The sequence below is a fragment of the Schistocerca gregaria genome, chromosome 2, assembly GCF_023897955.1.
Source record: "Schistocerca gregaria isolate iqSchGreg1 chromosome 2, iqSchGreg1.2, whole genome shotgun sequence".
Lineage (NCBI taxonomy): Eukaryota > Metazoa > Arthropoda > Insecta > Orthoptera > Acrididae > Schistocerca > Schistocerca gregaria.
This window is the reverse complement of record NC_064921.1, coordinates 896,948,610-896,971,394: the sequence shown is the minus strand read 5'-3', so window position 1 is coordinate 896,971,394 and position 22,785 is coordinate 896,948,610.

Here is a 22,785-nt window from a genome sequence, read left to right as displayed (position 1 = left end):
TTATGTCGGTGTATAATTGATCTGTTTTGTAAATACTACACTCCTGGAAATTGAAATAAGAACACCGTGAATTCATTGTCCCAGGAAGGGGAAACTTTATTGACACATTCCTGGGGTCAGATACATCACATGATCACACTGACAGAACCACAGGCACATAGACACAGGCAACAGAGCATGCACAATGTCGGCACTAGTACAGTGTATATCCACCTTTCGCAGCAATGTAGGCTGCTATTCTCCCATGGAGACGATCGTACAGATGCTGGATGTAGTCCTGTGGAACGGCTTGCCATGCCATTTCCACCTGGCGCCTCAGTTGGACCAGCGTTAGTGCTGGACGTGCAGACCGCGTGAGACGACGCTTCATCCAGTCCCAGACATGCTCAATGGGGGACAGATCCGGAGATCTTGCTGGCCAGGGTAATTTACTTACACCTTCTAGAGCACGTTAGGTAGCACGGGATACATGCGGACGTGCAAGTTCCCTTGCCGGTCTAGGAATGGTAGAACGATGGATTCGATGACGGTTTGGATGTACCGTGCACTATTCAGTGTCCCCTCGACGATCACCAGAGGTGTACGGCCAGTGTAGGAGATCGCTCCCCACACCATGATGCCGGGTGTTGGCCCTGTGTGCCTCGGTCGTATGCAGTCCTGATTGTGGCGCTCACCTGCACGGCGCCAAACACGCATACGACCATCATTGGCACCAAGGCAGAAGCGACTCTCATCGCTGAAGAGACACGTCTCCATTCGTCCCTCCATTCACGCCTGTCGCGACACCACTGGAGGCGGGCTGCACGATGTCGGGGCGTGAGCGGAAGACGGCCTAACGGTGTGCGGGACCGTAGCCCAGCTTCATGGAGACGGTTGCGAATGGTCCTCGCCGATACCCCAGGAGCAACAGTGTCCCTAATTTGCTGGGAAGTGGCGGTGCGGTCCCCTACGGCACTGCGTAGGATCCTACGGTCTTGGCGTGCATCCGTGCGTCGCTGCGGTCCGGTCCCAGGTCGACGGGCACGTGCACCTTCCGCCGACCACTGGCGACAACATCGATGTACTGTGGAGACCTCACGCCCCACGTGTTGAGCAACTCGGCGGTACGTCCACACGGCCTCCCGCATGCCCACTATACGTCCTCGCTCAAAGTCCGTCAACTGCACATACGGTTCACGTCCACGCTGTCGCGGCATGCTACCAGTGTTAAAGACTGCGATGGAGCTCCGTATGCCATGGCAAACTGGCTGACACTGACGGCGGCGGTGCACAAATGCTGCGCAGCTAGCGCCATTCGACGGCCAACACCGCGGTTCCTGGTGTGTCTGCTGTGCCGTGCGTGTGATCATTGCTTGTACAGCCCTCTCGCAGTGTCCGGAGCAAGTATGGTGGGTCTGACACACCGGAGTCAATGTGTTCTTTTTTCCATTTCCAGGAGTGTATTTGCACTTTTACGTTGGGTCTTGCCTAGAGAAAACTATGCTATCGAACGATTACATCGATAGGTCGTGTGGAGAACCAAAGTGTTTAGGATCTTTGGTAGTGGGAACTTGGCCGCGTGGAGCCCGGGCAGGGAGAGTGTGTCAGGAGGAGGGCAGTGGAGGATGTGTCTTGTGTGACTCTCCCGCGAGTTGCCGCGCTTTCGGGGTTTGGCAGCATGTAATTGCTCTCGACTTGCTATGATAGTTTCTGACACGGTATCGCGGACGGGAAGAATTAGTTCGCGCACACCGAGAGCCTGTATTCATAGCTGGCTACAATATTTAGATTACCCAAGCACAAATTAAGAGTGCGAGTTTTGTTACAATATTTTAGCTTACCTGTGACTGCAGCCCAGCTTGGTACGTACTTTACTACTATTGTTAATTGTTCAGAATCATTTAATTCAATCTCTTATTTCTAAATTGCGTAGATTCAAGTAGCTTTTGAAATGATTGTTGAGGTAGCCCAAGACTAGCCCTATTTTATTGAATTTTGTAGTGCTTCAGAAACAAAGTTCACTATTAATTTCAGTCACTAAATTAACTTTTCAATTTTCCGGTTTTATTGATTCATCTGTTAAATTAAGTCAGAGTGTAGCGGAATTTATTACTTCAGACAAACATTCAGTTTTCACACAACATGTGTCAACCTTCAGTTGCCACGATATTAGTGATAATCACATGTGCACTAATCTTTCATTTTCAGTTATTAGAGTAGTTGTGCATGGGACTGGCGACCGTAATTTTCCCCAAATCTCAAATATCTAATTAACGCCAATTAATTGTTAACATAACGACCGCACATTTACTTTCTTTATTAACTTTACCCCTTTTCAAAATTAATTTCCACCAATTTCATTTGCATTTTTCCTCCCTCTTTACCGACAAATTAATTTCGGTGACGATTGCTTTTCCCAAATTTCCATTAGGTGCACGCGGTTTAATTCTTCAATGTCATTAAGGTCGATAAGTGAGGAGGAGGTTTCAAAGGACATCCATTCGTTAAATTCGGATTGTAACACGTCCTTTACCTGACCTAAAACTGCTTGTTCGCGTTGTCTGTCGTGGATGTATAATTGCGCTAACAACATCGCAAGGAATTCAGGACTGGGACCTGCTGCTACTGATACACCATAATCTGATGCTGTGACATCAAGCAGTTTTCGGTTGTGGCCTAATCTCATGAATATGTATGCTCACTTGAGCTCGATCAGTATTTTCGATAAAATAGTGGGATGTTAGTCCTTCATCTGGTCCCTTTTGAAGAATTTGCGAACGGGTATTCTCCGATGGGTCAGTTATTTCGAGCTCGTGGACATTATCGTCCACTTCCATATCAGACAGAGCTTCACTCTCGGTACGTTTCTCTCTACGTGGCTTACCCATGTTTTTTCAATGACAACACACACAAGAAATATAACACACACCTTGAGTGACATTGTCACAATATACCAGAAAACACACACAAATTTCTACTCAAATTCACTTTCTTTTAGTTATGTATGCCTATCTTTAACTAGAATTCTTTCAGCTTGACTCAGAACTTAGAACATGAATTGAGCTAGTACTCTTATACACGGTGTTACAAAAAGGTGTGGTCAGACTTTCACGAAACGTTCCTCACAAACAAACAAAGAAAATATGTTATGTGGACATGTGTCCGGAAACGCTTACTTTCCTTGTTAGAGCTCATTTTATGACTTCTCTTCAAATCACATTAATCATGGAATGGAAACACACAGCAACAGAACGTACCAGCGTGACTTCAAACGCTTTGTTACAGGAACTGTTCGAAATGTCCTCCGTTAGCGAGGATACATGCATCCACCCTCCTTCGCATATAATCCCTGATACGCTGATGCAGCCCTGGAGAATGGCGTATTGTATCACAGCCGTCCACAATACGAGCACGAGGAGTCTCTACATTTGGTACCGAGGTTGCGTAGACAAGAACTTTCAAATGCCCCCATAAATGAAAGTCAAGAGGGTTGTGGTCAGGAGAGCGTGGAGGCCATGGAATTGGTCCCCCTCTACCAATCTATCGGTCACCGCATCTGTTGATGAGAAGCGTACGAACACTTCGACTGAAATGTGCAGGAGCTCCATCGTGCATGAACCACATGTTGTGTCATACTTGTAAAGGCACAGTTCCTAGCAGCACAGGTGGAGTATCCTGTATGAAATCATGATACCATGCTCCATTGAGAGTAGGTGGAAGAACATGGGGCCCAATCAAGACATGACCAACAATGCCTGCCCAAACGTTCACAGAAAATCTGTGTTGATGACGTGATTGCACAATTGCGTGCGGATTCTCGTCAGCCCACACATGTTGATTGTGAAAATTTACAATTTGTTCACGTTGGAATGAAGCCTCATCCCTAAAGAGAACATTTACACTGAAATGAGGATTAACACATTGTTGGATGAACCATTCACCGAAGTGTACCCGTGTAGGCCAATCACCTGCTTATAGTGCCTGCACACGCCGTACATGGTACGGAAACAACTGGTTCTCCCGTAGCACTCTCCATACAGTGACGTGGTTAACGTTACCTTGTACAGCAGCAACTTCTCTCACGCTGACATTAGGTTTATCGTCAACTCCACGAAGAATTGCCTCGCCCATTGCAGATGTCCTCATCGTTCTAGGTCTTCCCCATTCATAGGCTGGAATGTTCCATGCTCCCTAAGACGCCGATCAATTGTTTGGAACGTCTTCCTGTCGGGACGCCTTCGTTCTGGAAATCTGTCTCGATAAAAACGTACCGCGCCACGTTTATTGCCCCGTGGTAATCCAAACATTAATTGGGCATCTGCCAACTCCGCATTTGTAAACATTTCACTGACTGCAAAACCACGTTCGTGATGAACACCAACTTGTTGATGCTACGTACTGATGTGCTTGATGCTAGTACTGTAGAGCAATGAGTCGCCTGCCAACACAAGCACCGAAGTCAACATTACCTTTCTTCAATTGGGCCAACTGGCGGTGAATTGAGAAAGTCAAGTACATACTGACGAAACTAAAATGAGCTCTAACATGGGAATTAAGCGTTTCCGGACACATGTCCACGTCACATCTTTTCTTTATTTGTGTGTGAGGAATGTTTCCTCAATGTTTGGCCGTACCTTTTTGTAACACCCTGTATAGAACTTTCTATAAGTTCAGGTAAAGTTTTACCTATACTGAACTGTTAATTATCAAAAACAATGTAAAACTGTCTTGTAATCTATGCTCTGAAGTTACCCTTGTGCACACTTTATTTGAAATTACTTTACACAAAATCTCGCAAGGAAATTCATATGAAATATGCACTACATTAAACTGTCTGTCAGACACTCATATTGAACACTGTCATTCACTGATTTTAGTAAATGAATTGTGTTGACCTCACTGCAGAAATATACATATGCAAATTCACTAATATATGTAGACAATTTAATATCTTTCACTTTGCAGAGTGCCTGGCCCCCTGCTCATTTGTGTCTTGTCGTCCACCTGCCAGCAGCACTTGTATTTGCACTCCTACCTTTTGTAGTTTTTGGTCTATTGTTCTGCTTATTTGTACAAAGCCACAGCCACGGATCAGTTACTGCAGCCAAATCTCACACTCGAATAGGTTGCTTGTAGAATTTTTATGGAAGCGGTACATAAAACAGTTTATTTTTACAATGGTAACATGCGTACCACCTTGTATTTCTACATACCCAAAATATACATACACACATACGTTTTAATTTGAGATTCTGAGTTTAATAAATCTGTTAGCAAATCTGTTCGGATATATTTATGTAAGTGGTTCGAGTTGCACGTTTTGGGCTCCAGTTGTGGTGGTGCTTTATGTACCTCCGCAACTGGTATATTTATATAAATCGGTGGTTCGTGTCCCACGTTCTGGGTGCCATGTCGTGGTTCTTGTTATGTACTGCTTTTATGTGTTATGAAATGTTGGAGTCAGTGTTATTGTGCCTGCTTCACAACTGGAAAATTATTTATGTCAGTGACTCAGTTGTGTTACTTGTCGTAGTTAGTTTGCCGGACACGATGTTTTTATATTAAAGGACACCACTAACACGCAAAATTCGAGATATATAGCTGCATTTATTATTATAGCTAACTTTTGTAAATTATTGTTTACTATTTTGAAACTGCAACGTTAAGGAGATTCTCGCAATATCCGTTAAGCGGGAATCGTAAAATGGTTACTGAACTCACTTAACTAAAATATGACTGAATTTTGGAAAAACTGATTACTTATACTGTTTCAAAGGAAGAACCGCTAATCAAGAGAATTCTCCTACATTTACATTTGCTTTTACTTGTCAAAATTAGCGATTACTTAAGATATTTTTTACGACTCTGAACGGTTATCATTTAGAATAATGACGCTGACCTCAACGCCTTGTTCCCCCATAATATTTGCATAAAGTATTGAAATATATCACTTCATGAATATAGTAGTTGTTACAGAAAAACATTAGCGACGCTTTTAAGTAATATTTGATTATATTTAGGCTAAATATTACATGAAACTTACGTGTTTTCGTAACTCGTCACAAAATGGCCAACTTTTCCGATAACATGGCTACTGTAATGAAACGATTCAATTTTGAACAGAAAGATATTTGTAACATAGACTAAACTGGCATTACGAAAGTTCAAAAGCAAAATCAAATTGTCTCGGGAAGAGGCTTCAAGCAAGTGGTGCCGATCGCGTTTGGAGAATGAAATAGCCTAGTCACGTTAGCTGCTGCTGTTACTGCTACTGGGAACTCTATTCCACCATTGTTCATTTTTCCCCGGGTGCACTTCAAAAATGTTATTCGTGATGAGATAGTGGGCGGCTGTGGAGTTAATTACCCTTCTGAATGCATGATGAAAGAACATTTCTGCGAATTTTTTAAATACTTTTTTGCTAACGCAAAGTTCTCTAAATGAAGTTCATGTAGTCTTCTCCATGAAAATCATATTTCTCATCTGTCGATTAATGAGCTCAACTATGCGGAAAACAACGGCATTGTTTCATTTCCTATTCACTGTTTCCACACATTGCAACCATTAAATCCGACAGTGTGCGGACCATTGAAGAAGTACGTGAATACTGAAAGTCAATCGTATATATTAAATCACCCATGTTACTCGGTGACTATGTGTGTTTTTCCAGAAATAGTGACGTATGCATATCCTCTTCGTTTACGCTATCAAATATCCAAGCAGGATTCAAGACATGGGGTATTTAGTCCCTTCATTAAAGACGTTCTCGGCGACCATGAATTGCTACCTGGTTTCGTGACATCGACCAAATCCTGAAAGGCCTCCTGTTTTATGTGGTGCCACGACAGAAGCAGGAAACTGTCAACATTGGAAGTTTACACGAAAAAAATTAATGACGCAGGATAACTGCCTGAGCCTTAGTCTACACACACTACTGTTTCTCTTAAAGACATCAGGCCTGTCCCTAAAGCTGGAGAAAGAAAACTAAAAAGGAACATCAACAACCGAAAGAGATGCTACGCTTCTACTCACGGTCACTATCTGTGAAACAGGAACTCTGAAGGAAAATACGTCACATGCCACGGATATCAAGAAACTCCTTTTTCCAACTGAAAAAATAAAATTGGAAAGCAGAAACAACAAAAGAAAGCTGAAAGCAGTGACGGTGAAGACGATGACTGCTTTTGTATTGTCTGTCTTGATTCATGTGGCAACAGCAGATCAAGACAATGTAGGTACAATCTAAAGCCTGCAAGAAATGGGCACATGTGAACTGTAATCACGAGTTGCCGATTTTCTTTGTCAAAATTCATAGACAGAGTTTTCAAATTAATTTTGTAGTGCCGCAACAAATTCTATTTCAGGACTGTTGTCTATGGGCAACATTTCATTAGCTATATGTTATCGTTGAGGCTTATCATATTAGCTTCTAACCCTTTTATCCTTGTGTATGCTGAATAGTTAAATCGGGTAGTTATCAGAATGTGATTTTCACTCTGCAGCGGAGTGTGGCTGATATGAAACTTCCTGGCAGATTAAAACTGTGTGCCCGACCGAGACTCGAACTTGGGACCTTTGCCTTCCGCGGGCAAGTGCTCTACCATCTGAGCTACCGAAGCACGACCCAACCCGTTACTCACAGCTTTACTTCTGCCAGTACCTCGTCTCCTACCTTCCAAATTTTACAGAAGCTCTCCAAGTTCTGCAAGGTTCGCAGGAGAGCCTCTGTAAAGTTTGGAAGGTAGGAGACGAGGTACTGGCAGAAGTAAAGCTGTGAGTACCGGGCGTGAGACGTGCTTCGGTGGCTCAGATGGTAGAGCACTTGCCCGCGGAAGGCAAAGGTCCCAAGTTCGAGTCTCGGTGGGGCACACAGTTTTAATCTGCCAGTAAGTTTCAGGGTAGTTATATTTTGATCTAGAATACTCTTTTGGCTTGAAGTAATTTATGTAAGTATAGGAAGGATTTTGTTTCTTCCAATACCTGTACTTTACACGTAATATTCACACCTGACAAGCAACTCCGATCTCTGAGACAACTGTCACAGTCCTGGGGACGGTAGTCGAAAACATTGCTTAATAGAAAAGGTAATGCTCATTTTATCTCAGTAATTATGAAGCCATAAATTATTTTTGTGTAAGCGTTCTTAAAAATATAGACTACAAATTAATTAAACAGATGTGCCAATAGTTACGTTTATGACCGCGTAAAAGAACTGAAATAAAAATTCTGACTAACATACGTACCTTCACTCCCCTACTTGCTGTAGAATGACAATGACGTCATCTATAAGAGACACAACGTCTGGTAACCAAGTAGTTTCATGTGATCCATGTTCAGGTATCCAAACACCCTCTCTGTAGCAAATATTACAAACAAAACTGCTGCTTCTCATAATGTAGATATAAAAGACTATGTGTTGTAGTGGAACTTTCACTGTTTGCTTTATCTACTTATTACGTGGGTTGCATGGTGTTACAAAGAACAGGGTTGGAAAGTTTTGTAAGCACGTGACGCACCATCTTGCTACACCACCATCTAATTGTAGGAGAGGCATAGAAATCGCCCAGCAAATACAGCATCATGTTGCAGCTCAACGTTGTTCATGTACAGAAAGTTTTCGAATGCGCACGTTTCAGTACAGTAGATGAAACAGGTATACTGCGGATGCTACTTCCACTACGTCAGACGGAGGACTCAGGGAGTTCCTTATTAAAATCCCATGGCTTTGTTTTTGATCAAGTTAGCCTTTTTTTATTTTCAGATTCCTCATAATATTCAGGAACCTATCATGTGCTAATAGTTGTCCCTTTTTCGTTACTTGTTTATTTATTAGCTCTCGCATTCATAAAAAAAATCTGTTTGGCGCAAGAAGGTTGCACAGGCCAAACCAATGTCCACGAAAGGCAATAGGGGCGACCCACTGAATTACAGTTCCATACCATTAACGTAGATATGCAGCAGGAATTTTGGACATACTGAAAGGTGGCTACACTGAGTCACAGCGCCAGAGATTGCGCCAAAGTGTATTATTCAGTCGCCTCCACTGGCAGTTGCCACTGAGAAGTTGGTGAGTGCAGTGGTAGTTCTGTGGTAGGCGTGATCTGTGCTTGTTCAGACCTCGATAGAGTACTAGTTGTTCTTTTCGGGCAAGACACCATATGTTATTCGATTGGGGATGTTGTAACGATCAGAGTGTATTTTTTGTGAATATATATGAAGGTAAAGCAATTTTTTTAATTCAAATGTTTTATGCCTCTTGGTCACAGGTTCAGCCAACAAAGCATCTGGCTCGTGTTCTTGTGTTAGACTGTAATTCTGGTTTCTATAGGCAATTATAGTATTTCTGTTTTTTAAAAATTATTTCATTGTAAATGGCGTTTAAAGCATCTTATCGTATTGAGGAAGAACCGTGCCAGATGTGTATGTTGAATCACACCTCCACACACGGAACAGTTACACTTATACTTTGTTGTTTCGTATCTTTTATAGTTGCTGGAGACTTAATTAATTAATTGTGTTAACGCAAATTTCCTTTCATTCGTTGTTGTAATTCTATGCAGTCAGATTGCGTACTGATATTATTCAGCGCCAACCGGTTACGAGACTGAGTAATCGCACAAACAGCGACTAAAATTAAAACTATTAGCATTATATTTAATTAAGCACCCATGCACCTGGCGACTGCTTCTTCGGATCGTCCCTTGGAATTCATTTGATAGTAAAAATAGCAAACAGTAGTATTGTTGTGGTAATTTGTAGTTTAGTAATTGTAGTCTATATTGCATGTGTAGATTTGGTAAAGAACATTTGTAGTTGTCTGTCTTTCTTGTAATGATATTTTTGCAGAACCTAATTTTTGATGTGTCGTATACGGGCTTGACAATTTCATGCAATTATGAACATTTCAATTGTTCGATAATCATATTTGTCGGGAAGCATTTCGTGTGAATGGTATTGTTGGAGATAAAGTGTCATTGTGAGTAATACGGAAGACGTAAATAAACAGTAAGAACAAATAAGCGACTTATCGGAAAGAGTTGAGGAGATTTCAGATAAATTAACAAGTCTAAGATTAAATGGGGACAGAGATTCAGACGATACAGCTCCATTGCCATTGGCAGAAACCGAAGAGTACTAGAACATAAATAAACATGTAGAAAGTGAGGGAAAATTTAATGAACGCTTTAAAAGGGAATTTGAGGCGTTACGAAAGCAAGTGAAACAAATTGAAAACGAAATCGTCGGGAAAGATAGGAGAAGAAATTTAGAATCACAGATAGCAGAGGGCTTTGAATAAAATAATTTATTTCATTTACGTGAAGCAACAAGAGAGCGCCAGGCGCGCGAACTTGACAATAATCGACATTGGGACGGGGACGGACGCGGTGGGTATTTGTCGCCACGAGGCGAAAACTTTGACTATAAACACTTCTTAACTGTTCGGAAATTTAAGATCTTTCGCAATTCTAAGAATGAGATACATGCATGTTCATGGCTAGACCAATTTATGTATGCACTTCCACTAAATTGGCCACTAAGTCACTTACTGGGATTTATGTGCGGCTATTTAAGTCCTCAGGGAATTCGCTACACTAAGTGAATATGTGCCGTAGCGTGCACAGGGCCCTGAGCTGTGGTGGTGCTATTTCCCTTTTAGTTTTCTGCACTGCTGCCTACTCTTTTACTATTCTATCAAAACAACTCTTCAACTATCAATCTATCTAGAGAGTCGGTAAAGAATAACCGGATATGACTATTTCCCCCAAAAGTGATTTCGGAAATTACCGTTTGGACTTACTATATCTTCAGCAGCATTTATTCGTAGTTTAAACGAAATTTTACCTGTTTATCTTCGTGACAATATTACTTCATATGTTGACGATATTGTTATTGCTAAACGTTCGTGGAGTGAGCATAACAACATTTTGGATTCGTTATTACATATGTTTGCAAGAGTTGTCATTACAGTGAACTTGGAAAAATCTGAATTTGGTCGTTCTCAGGTGAAATTTCTTGGTCATATAATTTCTACAGAAGGTATTCTTCCTGATCCAGAGAAACTAGACGCTATTTGTAATTATGCTGTTCCTACTACAAAACGTGATCTTCGTAGTTTCCTTGGTGTCTGTAAATTTTCTTAGACGCTTCATAGAGATGGATGTAGGAAGTCAATAAATTGTGTCGACTTTATTGTCATCAGAATCACAGAACGTGAGATCAGTATCTTCATATTTTTCAAAACATTGTGAATGAACTCCCTAATGATTCAAATTCTTTACCGCCTATATTGATATTAAAAAATAAAGCACCGACAAATCGCATTTCTGAAATAGTTCCTTTTCCGTCTTCACGGAAACTGCGGCATTCTGAAGTTGTCAACCTGGCTCTACAAAATATTGCATCTGCGGCAACTAGAAGAAAGAAATCAGCTAAACGTCCTGGTCGTTTAAAAACCTTGTCAGTTGGTCAAAAGGTGTTAATTAAGTCTCATCGTTTGTCTCACAAAGGAAAAGGCTTGTGTAGCAAATTTTTTTCTGCTTTATAACGGTCCATATACAATTCGCAAAATTATTCATGATAATACTGTCGAAGTTGAAACTCTTAAATCTCGGCGCTCTAAGGGAATACATCATATATCGAACGTTAAAATTTTTGTGGAATGACATACTTTTGAGAAACTAACAGATATACGTAAACACGCAGAGAATACAAGAATACTGTTCTGGCGGCGGCACATACTCAAAGCAACAGTCAAGTCTGTGCGCCGCACAAGGCAGTCGGTGACCGCAAACAATTACTTCCTACGTCACGCGTACCTACAGCTGATCGAGCGCCCAGTGCGAATCCAGTGACAGCCGTAAACAAATACACAGTCTAATTTCTCTGATTAAATTCAGTGTAAAGCTATAGTGGCTTGATAAATTATCTTATTAACGTTCAGTATTTTTCAGGATACAGTTGTATAAAATATTTAAGAACTTCAGGTAAATTCTGTGTGTGTCCGATGTCAAGAGGACTTGCTATCAAGAAAATTACAATTTCGAAGAAGAAAGTAATGAACTAAAAAGGTAACTATTAATTGAGTTTATTTTTCAGGTAACATATTTCCACTTGGGTACGTACTTTAGACGTAATTTGCTGCTCGCTATTAAGTGATTTATACTTTGTGTTAACTGATTTTGACAATGACTGATTAATGAACAGGGTTGTTAATTATGTATATTATGCATCGCTTGGCTGCACTGCTTTTCACTGATGTCACATTTTTTAAAATTATGTGCCTGCTGTGTTTATTTATTTAAATTTTAATTGTCACCTGATTAATTATGCTGATGTGGTTATGTATGTAAGTTATACTTGTGATTTATCCGCTTGCAGTTTCATGTTTACTTATTAAGATTACATACGAATATTTATTTGCTTATGCTGATATGATGCTAATGACCTGTTTATTATGTAAGATATATATTGGCTGCTTTGCGTATGTATTGAATATTTACACATTTCTGTTTTGTTGTCATAACTAATCTTTACTTTGGTATATAGAAATGCTGATCTACGGTGTACGAACATGGAGTTTAGGTCACACTATGGTATTAATTATAAATTGTTCGCTTGGCAGAGGCTCGTTTTAGGGATTGTGCTACATCCACTTGTTGACATTCTGTTCTGTACTGGTATACACTCCTGGGAATGGAAAAAAGAACACATTGACACCGGTGTGTCAGACCCACCATACTTGCTCCGGACACTGCAAGAGGGCTGTACAAGCAATGATCACACGCACGGCACAGCAGACACACCAGGAACCGCGGTGTTGGCCGTCGAATGGCGCTAGCTGCGCAGCATTTGTGCACCGCCGCCGTCAGTGTCAGCCAGTTTGCTGTGGCATACGGAGCTCCATCGCAGTCTTTAACACTGGTAGCATGCCGCGACAGCGTGGACGTGAACCGTATGTGCAGTTGACGGACTTTGAGCGAGGGCGTATAGTGGGCATGCGGGAGGCCGGGTGGACGTACCGCCGAATTGCTCAACACGTGGGGCGTGAGGTCTCCACAGTACATCGATGTTGTCGCCAGTGGTCGGCGGAAGGTGCTCGTGCCCGTCGACCTGGGACCGAACCGCAGCGACGCACGGATGATCGCCAAGACCGTAGGATCCTACGCAGTGCCGTAGGGGACCGCACCGCCACTTCCCAGCAAATTAGGGACACTGTTGCTCCTGGGGTATCGGCGGGAGGACCATTCGCAACCGTCTCCATGAAGCTGGGCTACGGTCCCACACACTGTTAGGCCGTCTTCCGCTCACGCCCCAACATTGTGCAGCCCGCCTCCAGTGTTGTCACGACAGGCGTGAATGGAGGGACGAATGGAGACGTGTCGTCTTCAGCGATGAGAGTCGCTTCTGCCTTGGTGCCAATGATGGTCGTATGCGTGTTTGGCGCCGTGCAGGTGAGCGCCACAATCAGGACTGCATACGACCGAGGCACACAGGGCCAACACCCAGCATCATGGTGCGAGGAGCGATCTCCTACACTGGCCGTGCACCTCTGGTGATCGTCGAGGGGACACTGAATAGTGCACGGTACATCCAAACCGTCATCGAACCCATCGTTCTACCATTCCTAGACCGGCAAGGGAACTTGCTGTTCCAACAGGACAATGCACGTCCGCATGTATCCCATGCCACCCAACGTGCTCTAGAAGGTGTAAGTCAACTAACCTGGCCAGCAAGATGTCCGGATCTGTCCGCCATTGAACATGTTTGGGATTGGATGGAGCGTCGTCTCACGCAGTCTGCACGTCCAGCACGAACGCTGGTCCAACTGAGGCGCCAGGTGGAAATGGCATGGCAAGCCGTTCCACAGGACTACATCCAGCATCTCTACGATCGTCTCCATGGCAGAATAGCAGCCTGCATTGCTGCGAAAGGTGGATATACACTGTACTAGTGCCGACATTGTGCATGCTCTGTTGCCTGTGTCTATGTGCCTGTGGTTCTGTCAGTGTGATCATGTGATGTATCTGACCACAGGAATGTGTCAATAAAGTTTCCCATTCCTGGGACAATGAATTCCCGGTGTTCTTATTTCAATTTCCAGGAGTGTATTTACTCGCTATAGTATGTTTTGCTTACGTTCAGTGCTTTATATTTAAGATAAGAAAATGAACTGCTATAGTTCTACGAACGACATTGGTACAAGAAACTTCATTGAAATCACATGAGCTGGAGGTTTTATGGAAGCTGTATAAATATATGCCAATAGGAAGGAAGCTAACGACATGACATAAAAACACTAGGTTTAGACCATTGACAGTTGTTACACTGCATTCTTCGTGAACAATTGTAATAGCAATTGACACTTGACACAATAAATGCCCCACATGTTTGCTTCTGTTTCTCCATGATTCTTGAAGTGGTGTACACACTGTGAAATATTACGATCATTCACACTCCGTACTCGTCTTTACTTACTGAAAGTTATTCAAACTAAAAGCTGTTAGAGGTCATGTGACGTTGTTGTTGTTGTTGTGGTCTTCAGTCCTGAGACTGGTTTGATGCAGCTCTCCATGCTACTCTATCCTGAGCAAGCTTCTTCATCTCCCAGTACCCACTGTAACACACATCCTTCTGAATCTGCTTATTGTAGTCATCTCTTGGTCTCCCTCTACGATTTTTAACCTCTACGCTGCCCTCCAATACTAAATTGGTGATCCCTTGATGCCTCAGAACATGTCCTACCAACCGATCCCTTCTTCTGGTCAAGTTGTGCCACAAACTTCTCTTCTCCCCAATCCTATTCAATACTTCCTCATTAGTTATGTGATCTACCCATGTAATCTTCAGCATTCTTCTGTAGCATCACATTTCGGAAGCTTCTATTCTCTTATTGTCCAAACTATTTATCGTCCATGTTTCACTTCCATACATGGCTACACTCCATACAAATACTTTCAGAAATGACTTCCTGACACTTAAATCTATACTCGATGTTAACAAATTTCTCTTCTTCTCAAACGCTTTCCGCTGTGCTGTGCGTGTGATCATTGCTTGTACAGCCCTCTCGCAGTGTCCGGAGCAAGTATGGTGGGTCTGACACACCGGTGTCAATGTGTTCTTTTCTCCATTTCCAGGAGTGTATTATGTAAAATCATATTTATGCAAGCATTTGCATTCCTTACTGTATTTTATATATTAAGTTATTGAAGGGTCACTGCAAAACCAAAATTTATTTAGTTATGTGGAATTTACTTAGTTAATATTATCTTTTACTTTTGTCTGTATTTTTCTTTGGACGAATTTGGTGCTATTTTCGCCAACAATGGTGGCAAAAATATGATCAAATTCTAGCCCGCGGAGGAGGGGCATAAGTGCATGGGGGATTAATTAAATAAAATGTAAATAATTTTAATTTTAGTCCCTGTTTGTGCGATTACTCAGTCTCGTAACCGGTTGGCCCTGAATAATTTTAGTACGCAATCTGACTGCATAGATTTACAACAACGAATGAAAGGAAATATGCGTTAACACAATTAATTAATTAAGTCCCCAGCAACTATAAAAGCTACGAAACAACAAAGTATAAGTGTAACTGTTCCGTGTGTGGAAGTGTGAATCAACATACACATCTGGCACGGTTCTTCCTCAATACGATAAGATGCTTTAAACACCATTTACAATGATATAATTTAAAAAAAAACAGAAATACTATAATTGCAGATAGAAACCAGAATTACAGTCTAACACAAGAACACGAGCGAGATGCTTTGTTGACTGAACCTGTGACCAAGAGGCATAAAACATTTGAAATAAAAAAATTTCTTTACCTTCATATATATTGACAAAATATACACTCTGATCATTACAACATCCCCAATCGTATATCATATGGTGTCTTGCCCGAAAAGAACAACTAGTATTCTATCGACATCTCAACAAGGACAGACCACGATTACCTCAGAACTACCACTGCACTCACCAACTTCTCAGCGGCAGCTGCCATTGGAGGCGGCTGAATAATACTCTTTGGCACAATCTCTGGCGCTGTGACTCAGTGTAGCCACCTTTCAATACACTATCAGATCAAAAATATCTGGAAACCTGACTGAAAATTGCCTACAAGTTCGTGGCCTCCTCCATCGGTAATGCTGGGATCCAGTGTGGTGTTGGCCCACCATTAGCCTTGGTTACAGCTTCAACCTCGCAGGCGTATATGTAATCAGGTGCCGGAAGGTTTCTAGAGGACTGGCAGCCCATTCTTCACACAGTGCTGCACAGAGGAGAGGTATGGATGTTGGTCGGTGAGGCCTGGCACGAAGTCGGCATTCCAAAACATCCCAAAGCGGTTCTATAGGATTCATGTCAGGACTCTGTACAGGCGTGCCCATTACAGGGATGTTATTACCTTGTTACCACTCCGCCACAGGCCGTGCATTATGAACAAGTGCCCGGTGGTGCAGAAAGATGCAATCGCCATCCCCGAACTGTTCTTCAACAGCGGGAAGCAACAAGGTGCTTATAACAACAATGTAGGCCTGTGCTGTGATAGTGCCAGGCAATACAGCAGGGGCTTCAAGCCCCCACCACGATAAACACGACCACACGATAGCACTGCCTCCGAATTTTACTGTTGGCACTACGCACGCTGGCAGATGACGTTCACATGGAACTCGCTATACCCACACCCTTCCATCGGATCGCCATATTGTATACCGTGATTCGTCATTTCACACAATGTTTTCCGCTGTTCAATCGTCCAATGTTTACGCTCCTTACACCAAGCGAAGTGACATTCGTTATTTAGCGGCGTGATGTGTGGCTTATGTTCAGCCACTCGCCCATGAAATCCAGGTTTCCTCACCTCCCGCCTAACTGTCATAGTACTTGCCATGGATTCTGATGCAATTTCTAATTTCTGACTAATAGCCTGGATAGATGTCTCCCTATTACGTAGTAAGACCCTCTCCAACTGACGACGGTCTCTCACAGTCAACAGACGAGGTCGGCCTGTACGCATCTGTGCTGTACGTGTCCCTTCACGTTTCCACTTCAATATCACATCGGAAAAAATGGACGTAGCGATGTTTAGGAGTGTGGAAATCTCACGTACAGACTTATGATACAAATGACACCCAATCACCTGACCCCGTTCGAAGCCCGTGAGTTTCGCGGAGCGCCCCATTCTGCTCTCTCACGATGTCTAATGACTACTGAGGTCGCTGATATGGAGTACCTGGCAGTAGGTGACAGCATAATGCACCTAATATGACACACGTATCTCTTTGGGGATGTCCGACTACTTTTGACCACATACTGTGCATTGGTTCGAACGTTATGAATTACCTCGAAGACGATGTGACATACAGTCAACGTGGGTTTACAAAACATGGTTCTTGTGAAACATAACTACCTCTTTATTCACAAGAAGTAATGAGTGGTACTGACAACGAATTTGAAATGGACTCTGTATTTCTAGATATCTAAAAGGCTTTTTAAGTGTACCTCATAAGCGGCTTGTAATCAAATAGCTTGGTGTGGAATATCGTCTCAGTTATGCAACAGGATTCGTGATTTCCTGTCAGAGAGCTCACAGTTCGTAGTAACTGACGGACAGTCTTCGAGTAAAACACAAATAATCTGGCGGTCCCCAAAGTAGCTTTATAGGTGCTCCGCTGTTCGTTGTCTACATAAACAATTTAGGAGAAAATCTGAGCAGCTACCATAAGTTGTTTTCCGACCATACTGTCGTTTATGTTTTAGTAATGTCATCAGAAGATCAAAACAAATTGCGAAATGATTTACAAAATATATCTGTATTGCGCTAAAATTGGCATTTAACCCTAAATAGCGAAACGTTGAGGTCATCCAGATGAGTGCTAAAACCTCAGACCGCCTGGCTACACCACGCGGCACAGTAATTATTTGAGTATAAATTTTATTAGTACTGGAGTCACAATGACTTCGTATCATTCCTTCATCTTGAAGAAATAGTGGTGTGGAAAAGAAAAGTGTTTGCACAATCGCTCTGTTCTTAGTTACCGCTATAAGAGACCATGTTTCAAAAATTTTAAGAGCCTAAAATTCAAAACTGAGAGAAATTGGAGTAAATCGATGTGTAAGTGATTTATAGCATGCCTTGCAATGCTGTAAGTATACTGTAAGACAATTTGTAACTTGTTTTAACTCATATGTAAAATGAATATGTAAGAGACAAAGAAAAAAATCACGAAAGGGGAAAAGAAAAAAAAAAATACTAATGTAATCTGAGGACATACTATTTCTGCCCGAAAATAAAGGCAAAGGCAAGTGAGGTCTCTTACGGGGAACGAAGACACCATTTGTCTCATAATTTGCTTATAGGACAAATATAAATTTTAGCAAAGTGGCGGAATTAATAACGAACACTCAGTAAAATTCCGTAGTAGTCAGGGTAATAGTGTACAGTGTGGCTTAAGAAAAATAAATAGGCGAGATGTGACACAGGCACCTACGGAATTTAATACAGCGTTGGAGAGTGAAAAAGTTTGCCATATGAAATTGAAAAATTGTAAGTAGGCTATTTAGGTTTTTTATTGGTAACGCCGCCGCCACGTAGCGCTCTGTATGAAAATCACAGGCTGTGCCGTGTGCAGTCTGAGGCTGGTTGGCATTGTTGTAATACTCGCCATTGTAGTGTTGGGCAGCTGGCTATTAACAGCGCATAGCGTTGCGCAGTTGGAAGTGAGCCGCCAGCAGTGGTGGACGTAGGGAGAGAGATGGCGGAGTTCTGTAGTTTGTAAGACTGGATGTCATGAACTGCTATACATATTATGACTATTAAGGTAAATACATTGTTTGTTCTCTATCAAAATCTTTCATTTGCTAACTATGCCTGTCAGTAGTTAATGCCTTCCGTATTTTGAATCTTTTATTTAGCTGGCAGTAGTGGCTCTCGCTGTATTGCAGTAATTCAAGTAACGAAGATTTTTGTGAGGTAAGTGATTTGTGAAAGGTATAGGTTAATGTTAGTCAGGGTCATTCTTTTGTAGGGATTATTGAAAGTCAGAATGCGTTGCGCTAAAAATATTGTGTGTCAGTTTAAGCACAATCGTGTATAATTGTACATTTCCCTTATCTGCGTTGTTGTCTTTAGTGTACTATTTTTTCTGCTTGTGGGTTTGTCATGTTTAGATAAAAAGTTATTACATTTATTGCTGCTTGCTTTGCGTACTTGCATTTTTTGTCATTGCTGTTTGTATTAATTGTTTTGTGCTGCTGCATTGCCTCGTCCCTTAGTTTAGCATCTGAGCTCAGTAGGTTTAAGTTAGCTAAAGAGGGGGTAGACTATATAAGAAACTAACTATGATGAATTGGAAGGAAAGCATTGAGAAGCTATAAGAAAATGGTTTGGCCAAAAAAGTAGTGTACAGTGGAGAAAAACTATTTTTGAAAGAGGATGTGAACAGAATACAGAAAGCATGCTTGGATAGGATTTTTTATGGCTGGAGGAAATGTTGAAATAAGAGGAAAGATCTATGGAATGAAGTTTTGGGTTGGACTGCAGTACCAAATGTTACTCTGAATACAAACTCTGTCCTTTCCTTGTGTTATCCCATTATGTGTTTGTGTACCCTTGGGCATTTGTTTTCTTCCTGTCTCTGTGTGCTGTTTCATAGAATTTTTTCTCTTCTAATACTAAGTTACATTCACTATGATGAGGAATACTGTTATCCTCAAATATAATTTGGGTTAATAACATGTTATTTACTTTGTAAAGATGTTTACACGTTATTTATTCTGTTCTGTTTTAATGCCCATGTGTGAAGTTGATGTTTCGAAATTTATTCTGATATTTTAAGTATGTACTTATGTCATAATTTCTGTGACACTGATGTATTTGTTATTTCGATTCTTTTGTAAAGCCTGTACTACTGCAAATGTAATCTGTATTGTTATGTTCTTTAATGATATATTTTGTACCTTTGTTATTGTATTCTCATGTTATAAAATTGTAATTGACACCAGTTCATCAAATTAAGTAACTTGTAAATTACATTTCACTCCACACGTTTCTGTTGCTCATAGTATATGGACAATATGTGAGAAGTAGGGACTGATAGTGTTTGCATGTGTGTTAATAATTCAGTAAAGCACTGGATAACAGCATTGCTGGTTGTAAGGACAATTCCAAAAACATTGTGTATGCACAAGTGGTGGTTGATGGACTTGTTATATTCACCACAAGACTCTTCGATGGTGATTGTGCGCCAGCACAGTCAAACAGATGGTGCTGGCCATCGCTACAAGGACTACAGAGGGTCTACACCTTTGATGACCCACCAATACCATTATTTCTACAAGGACTGCAATGGGTCTGCACCTCTGGTGGCCCACCAATAGTAATCTCTACCAGGACAACAGTGGGTCTACTCTGTGATGACCTACCTACCAATATTCTTTAAAACTTCGACTGACTCTGCTGTGGGTTTGCTCTGTTGTGGCCCATTACCTGTCTGCATGTCATGAGTCAGCACTGTCTTTCCGTTGGAAGGACAACACTACTTCTTCAAGACTGCAAGGAAACCCACTACTTCTGTGTGCATTTTCTTTTACTACTCAGACTTTGAGAAAAACACTGCAATTTTACTTTGATGAATGATCAGGACTGTCTTTATAGACTGTAAGAAAATTTTAGCTTTTGACCAACTTTGTATCAATAAGTGTGTGCATTTGATTTGTTTGTTATTGTAATCATAATTATGAAAACAAAATTCAAATCTGTATTGGCCACTGCCCAAAACAATTTGTAAATTTTTTTGTGGGGAGCATGGGGGCTATGTAAGTAGGCTATTTAGGTTTTTTTATTGGTAACGCCGCCGCCACGTAGCGCTCTGTATGAAAAATCACTGGCTGTGCCGTGTGCAGTCTGAGGCTGGTTGGCATTGTTGTAATACCCGCCATTGCAGTGTTGGGCAGCTGGATATTAACAGCGCATAGCAGTGGTGGACGTAGGGAGAGAGATGGCGGAGTTCTGTAGTTTGTAAGACTGGATGTCATGAACTGCTATACATATTATGACTGTTAAGGTAAATACATTATTTGTTCTCTATCAAAATCTTTCATTTGCTAACTATGCCTGTCAGTAGTTAATGCCTTCCGTATTTTGAATCTTTTATTTAGCTGGCAGTAGTGGCGCTCGCTGTATTGTAGTAGTTCAAGTAACGAAGATTTTTGTGAGGTAAGTGATTTGTGAAAAGTATAGGTTAATGTTAAACAGGGCCATTCTTTTGTAGGGATTATTGAAAGTCAGATTGCGTTGCTCTAAATATATATATATATATATATATATATATATATATATATATATATATATATATATATATTTTGTGTGTCAGTTTAAGCACAATCGTGTATAATTGTTCTAAGGAGACGTTTCAAAATATAAGCGTAGATTTTCGATGGCACTGAGCGATGAGACATACTACGATGCAACGCTCAGCACAGGATAGAAAGAGGAAGAGAGCAGAATGTAACTTGTAGTACGTCTAACTAATCTTATTAACTATTGTTTTGTGAGATGAACTACACCTATTTTTACTGTGGGTCTATGAAACAAAATTATGTTGTTGTTACGGTCTTCAGTCTTAATGAAGATTTGTTGCAATTCCAAGTGCTGCTGTGTCCTTGTGCATGTCATTTCTTATCCGTATAACTACAGTAGGGGAGATCATCATAAAGGCAGGTTTGCTACGAAAAAACGTAAAACTCATGACGGAAATCTATAGTTATTTTCATATCACAAGTAACAAAAGAAGGCGTTGGCATTTCCTGGATGGAAACTGGATAAAGGCACTCACTGTCCTGTTGTTTTATTGTATTGTTAATACATCATACAACCTTAGTTCTTCTTAAATACCGCAGAAAATCTCTTCGATATTCATTTTGTTTGGGTTTGTAGTTCTTCCATTGTAATAGTCGTGCACTCTTCCAGTATCGCTTTCATCAGCACACTTGCGTCCTCAAATTATCTTCCATCGTGAAAAAGATGCCATGCAAGTATTCCCGAAATGCTTTCCACCTCGTTCAGATTAGGGCTATGTGCAGGCCAGGGCAAGCCATGGATATCTTAAAACCACTTTTTGGTTCTAGCAGAAATAAGCACACATCACTTATTTGTTGAAATATTACCACTTTTTTCCCAGAGGTCTTCTAGTCTGTTCTGTCTCTGACACCTCAATGTACATGTTAGAGTTCATTCTAGGGTTCAGCCGCACAATGCGTGGTTTTCCTTTAGCGCAGAAGGCTTTCCAAATCATAACATGTCCACCACCAAAATTTCTGATCACTGTTACCTGCTATTCTATTCACAGATTATGCCAATTATGTTGATATCGCTACAGTCCATCCGAATTGATCTTCTCAGCTCTTCCTATCATCCTGAAGTTTATCACATGTGTTTTTCAACAATCTCCAATAAGCCTGTTTATGTTTTGGTATTACAGCAAGTTTCTGCAGTCGTTTTCCCAGTGCAAGTTGCTTGTTATGAGATAAAATTTGTCGTCCATGTGTGGTACTTACTGGTAACTGTAAATCAGCAACAAGCTGCGAAGAATAACGGCTTTTGGCCCCTGCTTTAAGCAAATGGGAGCATACACCTCAGGTAATTTTCTACTTCACCCATATTTTCCGCTCTGTCAATATCGTGCACCCAGTCTAACAAAATTATCAGTTACTGTTCTTGTACTCACTGATGTTTTCATCTACTGGCAACTGTTTTCCACGTGGCGTTATCACACTCGTGGTTTATGTACACGACACTTGGTGCCA